The sequence below is a fragment of the Nestor notabilis genome, unplaced genomic scaffold, assembly GCF_000696875.1.
Source record: "Nestor notabilis isolate BGI_N333 unplaced genomic scaffold, ASM69687v1 scaffold20509, whole genome shotgun sequence".
Taxonomy (NCBI): Eukaryota; Metazoa; Chordata; class Aves; order Psittaciformes; family Psittacidae; genus Nestor; species Nestor notabilis.
The window spans coordinates 11,633-18,856 of NW_009942642.1; positions in this window are offsets into that span (position 1 = coordinate 11,633).

A 7,224-nucleotide genomic window follows, 5' to 3' on the forward strand; every position below is an offset into this window, starting at 1 on the left:
ATGGTGGCTCCTGCTTCTTGGCTTAGCCAGCAGTTGACATTACAGGATTGTGTTTGGCAAGCCTGGGCCCAGCTCTGTTGCATGAACGGTGGCATCCATGTTCTAACAGGTTCTTTGTGCTTCATGCAAATGGAACAGCAAGTGTGTTACAGCCTACATCATCTTAAACCGTTTCCTTGTTTGTCCTGCAAGCCAAAATACATGTGATACATAGAGGCTCTAACTGCAATTTTCGAACCTGCTGTAGGTGCTATAGTTCATTACAAGTGTAGGATTCCCAGCAGCAATCATTAATTTGATAAAGTTCTGTGGCTTCCATCACGTGGCAGATCGTGCTATGTTATAAATGTTCTGGCCTTAGGTGGATCTTCAGGAGTCCTTTATTTTGGAGTTTGAAGTTTAGCAGCTCCACTTGAAAACTAACAGAAATATTTGTGGTTTATGCTCATTTGATTCTCTAATGGTTACAGTCTTCATCCACATTTTGGTGGTTCCTAGAAGTGATATAACCAGGACTGTCTAGGAGTCTCATACAGTACCCTAAATAAAGGAGGATGGTTTAGTCTTACCCTCTCTGTGTAAGATGGGTACAGCCTTCCACCCATTTCTCCTGCAGTGAGTGTGTGCAGCTGGTTCTCTCTCACAAACATTGAAGAGAGGAAATAAGCCTGGAAGTGCTTCATTTTCCCACTTGCCATGGAAATCTAATGGTCATCTAGAACTTTGCCCAGCTAAAGGTGGGTATCTTTTGGAAACTATCCACAGTGTTCAGAAAATGCTGTCTGTAGTATTTGGTGCTCACAGCAACACAGAAATCTGCTGCAGAAAGGTGTAATAAGACTGAACTCAATTGATGCTGATGGAGTAAGTGCCACACAGTTACACAAGCCTTTTGGAGAATTTAAACCAAAGATTTACCAGGTAGTAGAAACTTCAGTAGAATCTTGTCTTTTTATATGCTGTTTATACGCTTTGTGCATAGACTCCTGACTTGTCAATTACCTGAGAACATTTTGTAATTAGATGTAAAAAAAGAAAAAAAAAGTCTGCTTTCATATCTGATAATAATAAATGTTTGTCAAAGAATCTGTATTCTAGTAAGTGCTCTTCAAAAACTTGTATCAGAGGTGTCCATTTTTATAATGAATGAGATAAATTTCAAAAAGGTTTTCTCTTCCTTGACAGCTGAAACCTGACTAGTTTTGTGAGAGTGCCTGTGACTTATTTTTCCTTTTTTCCCTTTTACATTTTAGGGTGAAGATAAATCTACATAAATAATGAATCTAGTTCTTCTGGCATCCCATGAAGAGATGAAGGAGATTTGGCACCATAGTTCCATTTGTTGCTTTCAATAAATTATAATCTCTATAATTAGCTATAAAATTACTATTAATATAAGGACCAAATGTTTGAGACTAGTCTAAAAATGCAGTGAAAGCTGAAATAAGAACCCTAGTCCTCATTATGCTTAAGAGCTACGGCTTGAGTGACAGATGATTGTCTGACTTAGAAATGCCTGTTGTAGGTAGGCAAGGCAGAAAACCAGCTTGTGAGTGTCCTGCTCTTAGTTCTGCTGAGCATTAATTTCTGTGTAAGGTATGTCAATAAATGAATTTCTTGTATAATTCTGTTGTGAATTTGTATGGGAAAACAAAAGCTTCTAATCTGCAGTAAAATCTGAAGTATTGCATACCGAATAGCGCATCAGTGGGCTAAAATTCAACTGATGCTGTACCTATGGAACGTAGAGATTTGTATAGGTGGCTATAGAAGTAGAATTTGTAGTGTCAGTCACAGCAATTGCCTTAAGCAATTACTGCAAAGACTGTTGCTTGATATTATTTATACTGCTATGTGTATTTTCTTTATCTTTACATTTTAACTAGAAATGCTGTCGTTGTTCAGGTAATGATTTTCAGCAACACCTCATTAAAGAAAAAAAGCAACAAACCCAACCTCCTAAACAATTGCCTTTCAGTTTCTTTTTTTCCTCCATTAAAAGCACTTGGGAGGTAGAAGGTTTGCTTCCATAACTAGTGCAAGATTTGCCCTGCTTTTTTGTGTGTCTGCCTGTAACTCACAACTGGCCTGATCAACGTTACTAACACTAACCCTGCTTCAAGCAATTCGTCTGTATGATCTTTATATATTAGGGTGAGTAATAGTGACATTTTTAACTATGCTGCAGCTGATAGGTATTCTGATGAAATAAATCAGTGAGTAAAAGACTAAAAGTGGATTGTAAAGTGTGTGTTTTTATGAGACAGTGTTCCATGTGAATAGAAGTAGCTTGCTATGAAAGGTGACTTTTTTCCATACCTTCTTTCTCATGGCAACTTCCAAAATACATTTTGATCAAGTTATACAGTGCTGGCAACTCTGTATTCCTGTACTAAAGCATACCAGCAGTGTCCTCCAACTTCACCATCTCCTTATGTGGCATGCTCTGAACGCCTGCTGGTGTAAGAACAATTCTTTCCTACTCCCTATCAAACATAGATCCTGCTGTGTTGCTAGGTCAGTGTTTTCTGTTTTGCATTTCTGGGCTTTTTCTTTCCCCTGTGAAATCTACTTCTCAGTATGCATTCCTTTTTCCCTACAGAAAAATAGTGTTCTGTGAATCTCCTTTCCTCCCCAAGTGGCCTGGCAGCTATTTTTCAAAAGCCGTCAAGAGTTCCTTTTCCAGAGGACTACTTAAATCCAGGGGTTATTTGCCTGTTTCTCTCTGCCTCTGCAACATGCTCTGTCACAGCTACCAACTCACCCTGTACTGCATTTTAAGCTCTCGGTAACATCAGCGTGAATACCCTTTCTGCACTACAAGCTCTTAATAATAGCACCCTTGGTAGCTCTGGACCTGCTTCTTGTTTTGCAAGCCTAGCAGAAGCAGTGCTGATACCAGCTCTCCACAGAGCGGTTTTTTTGCTTGTTCAAGCCTTCTTACTGCTCGGAGGCCCCCAACACAAGAAGGGGATGGACCTACTTGAGTGAGTCTGGATGAGGCTACAAAGATGCTCCAAGTGCTGGAGCACTTCTGCTCTAGAGACAGGCTGTGAGAGGCGGGCTTGTTCAGCCTAGAGAAGAGAAAGCTCTGAGGAGACCTTAGAGCAGCTTCCAGTGCCTAAAGGGGCTGACAAGAATTACAAGGGCCTGTAGGGACAGGACAAGGGGGAACGGTTTTAAGCTGAAAGAAGTAGTTTTGGATTAGTCATTAAGAAGACATTCTTCGCTCTGAGGGTGGTGAAACAGTGGCCACAGGTTGCCCAGAGGAGCTGGGGTTGCCCCATCCCTGGCAGTGTTCAAGGCCAGGTTGGATGGGGCTTGGAGCAACATGGTCCAGTGGAAGGGGTCCCTGCCCATGGTAAGGGATTGGAACTGGATGATCTTTAGGGTCCTTTCCAACCCAAACCATTCTATGGTTCTGTTTAGCTGTATGATCAGGAGGAAAGTGATGCTGTTAGCAACAGCAGGAGCAGACAGCAATGACAACGTTGTACTTTTGTAGATGTTGGGCATGTGTTGAAACAGTTCTGCAACTTACACAGCTATATGTCTTCTTTCACTTGAAACACTGAGATTTAGATTATTCTGTTACTTGTATTTCTGTAAAATTCCAGGTTGCCCAGCATTTTGACCAGTGACAAGGTTCTCAAACAAAAGGGTGAATTCAGCTTAGATTTAGGTACCTGAAACACGCTATGGAGCTAGAGGGGAATTTGTTTGCAAGAGACAAAATTTTGGCCCCAAGACCTTTACCTCACGAATATCAGCCAGAAAAGATTTCATCAAAGTAAACAGAATAACAGCATTAGTTTTCCATTTAAACCTAGTATCCTGTCAAGGATCTCAGCTAGAGACAGGGGACAGAGATATCACCTGGATTTCTGATCAGCTAATTACTCTTGAGACAAGTATTTGTGTAAACCTTCACAGGTCACTTATACTGCAGGGGTCTATTGATGAGAACCAGGAGTGTTACCATTCTCACTTCAGCAAGCTGCATTTCTCATTACTTTATTCTTAGGGCTTCTTGCCTTCCGAAATAAAATAGTAATTAGCTTTTTAATTACTAATATACCAATGGGACCAAAGTGGATTACTGCAGGTGTTTGAGAAACAGCCAATTAACTACTGCAGCCCTCTGGATTTACATAATCTGGTGTCTTTTTGCAGTAGCTGCTTAATGTTGTCATCATTGTCATCACCATACTAAAGGAGTGGCATTGTTAATGGAGCTGATATTGTCTACACATGCTAGCAGATAAAAAAGGCTGACTGACAGCTGGAGAACGATTATAAACGCTGTCTGTTTTAATCCCTCTGCCATGAACTGCTTGTGGAATGAGCACAGTTGCAGTTCTGTGGATGTATTAATAAAAAAACGTGGGCACAATGATGAATGGCCTCTCGGGGTTGCTTCCATTCACCTTGCAGGTTTTTTTCTGAATCATGCTCTTTGCATGAAATAAGTCATATAAAACCAAACAAATTTGCCTGTTACTAACACAGCTTTGCCTTGGTTTATCAGAAATACTTTCACCAGCTGTAACTTTAAATATCACCTGTTAACATAGATTAGAATTTTCTTTGTTACTGTAAAATCTCTTTTTCTCTGTCAGTGTGTGTATGCCCCTACCCATGGTGGGGGGTGTGTGTGTGTGTGTAACTAAATGATCTTAAGGTCCTTTCCAACCCAAGCCGTTCTATGGTGTAAGTTAAAAAACCTTTGAGAAATAAAGTGTGGTTTCAGGGGAATGTAGAAGAAAGTAATCCTGAGAACTAGGGTGAGAATGCTACTGGTTTTGCAATCACAGGGAAAAAATTCCTGGATGTAAGAAGTGAGTTACAAAGTGCTCTGTAAAGTGTGAGGAGCACTCATTTCTAGATCAGTGTGGCAGGCAGGTAACTGGGCTCTGCGAGGAGTGTTTTTCTGTGAAGATCATTGTTTCTCCCTTCGCCAAGCTGGAGGTTAGCTGGAAAGACTAAAGAGAGGTACCACCTCCCAGGAAGATTTCTGCATGCTAATGATGATTACACTGAATTTGTTTCTGCATATGTGCAGTGTGAGCTGGAACTGTGGAAGGCTGGTGCTATTGTACATCCTGTGCACACTCTGCTCATGCTACAAAAACCACTGTGGTAAGTTCATCCTTTTACACTCTCTCAGTTGTGCCGGATCTGTGGAGAGTCTTGGTAGACTGCTGAAAGCGTCATTTTCAAAGACGTTCCTCTGTGTCCTTTCTCAAACAAAACTTCCACGACAACATCCAATGTCTGAAATATGGAGCTCACGTATATTTAAAAAATGTTTACTAGTATGGATAGATTTCTTTAGTGGAGGAAAGAGATGGTTATTTCCCTTGAAGACAAAGCTCCAAATGCTGTGTTACCTGGATAGGAATTTCTCAGGACATTTAATGCGATCAACAAGTGGGAAGCCGTCTCTGAAGATACAACTAAGTAACTTGGCCATCAAAACCATCGTATGGCTGTCAGAAGCTGGCTAGTAATAGTGTCAGGACATGCAGATGGCAGCCCCTGCTTGGGGGCAATGAACAGTGGTGTGGTAGTGGAAAGGCGGTGTGTCTGTCTTTGCACCCAGGACTGGAGCTCTTGGGTGGGAGTTATAGGTGCTGTTGATGGTTCAAGAACATTTTGTGGAGAACCACCTTGTGCTGCATTACCCTCCCTTGAAATATTTTGAAATAGCTCTTTATATGTCTATCTAGCTTTCTTCTGGCCTGTTCTGAAGTGGTGGCTGCCTTCTGCTGGTGTTCTAAGATTAAGTATGATTTAGCTCTGAAAACTCAATGCTTTCTGCCATAGGCTGGTGCTGGCAGCACAAATCCCGTTATGAGGGCCAGTGGCCACATCCAACATCCCTCCTCTTAAGGAAAAAAATATACACCCTCAAGACTTTGTTCTGAGAAAGATGCTCTGGATCACTATGAAAGACTAAGTCAGTAATGTGGCAAGAGCTGTTTCAGAGTCTGCAGAAAGCCTGACAGCAGATCAGCTCCCAGCAATGCTCTGGGTTAATAAGAAAATCAGGGCTACTTCTACTGCATTTACAGCTAACTGGTACATACTCTGAAATCTTGCTGGCTTTGGATATCACTTAATTGTTTTCCTTCCTGTATTTGGATCAATATGGAGAGGAACTCTGCAGAGTGGTACGGCAGTGGAGACTAAATCTCCAGGGGTGAAGAGAAGTGCTGTAGTTCCTTTGGAAATAAGATGGGTAATTACACCTATGCGTATGTGGTCTCTGCTGTCTAATTCTACATGTCCTCAACAAAATTAAAGTCCTTAATCAGTCCCTCCTCCCCAGACCATGGAAATATGTGGTGAAATGTGTCTGGCCGGGTATAAAACAAGGACAAATGAAATTACTTGGTGATGCAATCCTTTGTATTCCTTGCAAATGTAGGACCAAACCAAGAGCTGGCCTAAAACGGTAGAGGTGCTGAGCATGAGGGAATTATTGCTGTCTATGCCACTTCTGATTTTTATCCAGGGAATAGTTTAATGAGAAAACTGAAAGAAGACTTTGTGTGCATTAGCAGTAGTGTAGAATAAATTCGTGGTTTAGGCCAGGCTGCTCACCAGAAGGTGACATTTATATAACAATCTTCTAGTAGGTGTGTTATGTTTTATTAGAAGCCAGTTCAAATAAAGCTTATGTAATTCATAATGGCCTATTCCACAACACTTGCTAGGTTGAAAAGAGCCAACTAATAAAGACATATTAACTTACAAAATCACATAGGGGGCTAATAACCCTTCCTTTGAGCGTATGGGTCTGGCTTTAATAATCTTCAAATCTGCTTTTTGTTCTTTAAAGCAGGAAGGATCTGATACTGAGAAAGGCTGAGCACTCAGAATTTCAACTAAAATCGATGGCGTGTGTTTAACACCTTGGAAAAACAGCTCCTAAGTCTATGTCAATTAACTCTAAAGTCGAACTGGTTGAGTTGAGGAGACTTGGAAAACTCAAGGGATACTTAACTGGGCATATGGAAACTCTTAAATCTAATTATGAGTGATAGCCACCTTGCATCACCTCCAGGAGACTGGCTGAAAAATAGGTTCAAGTGGTGTGTGTCTGCTTCTCACTAGCCCCCACCCCTCAAGTGGAAATTTGTAAAGTATGTTTAGCCAAAAATCCAACTTTCTGCTGAAATAAAAAGGGGGGGGGGGGGGGGGGGAGACAATATTGAAATA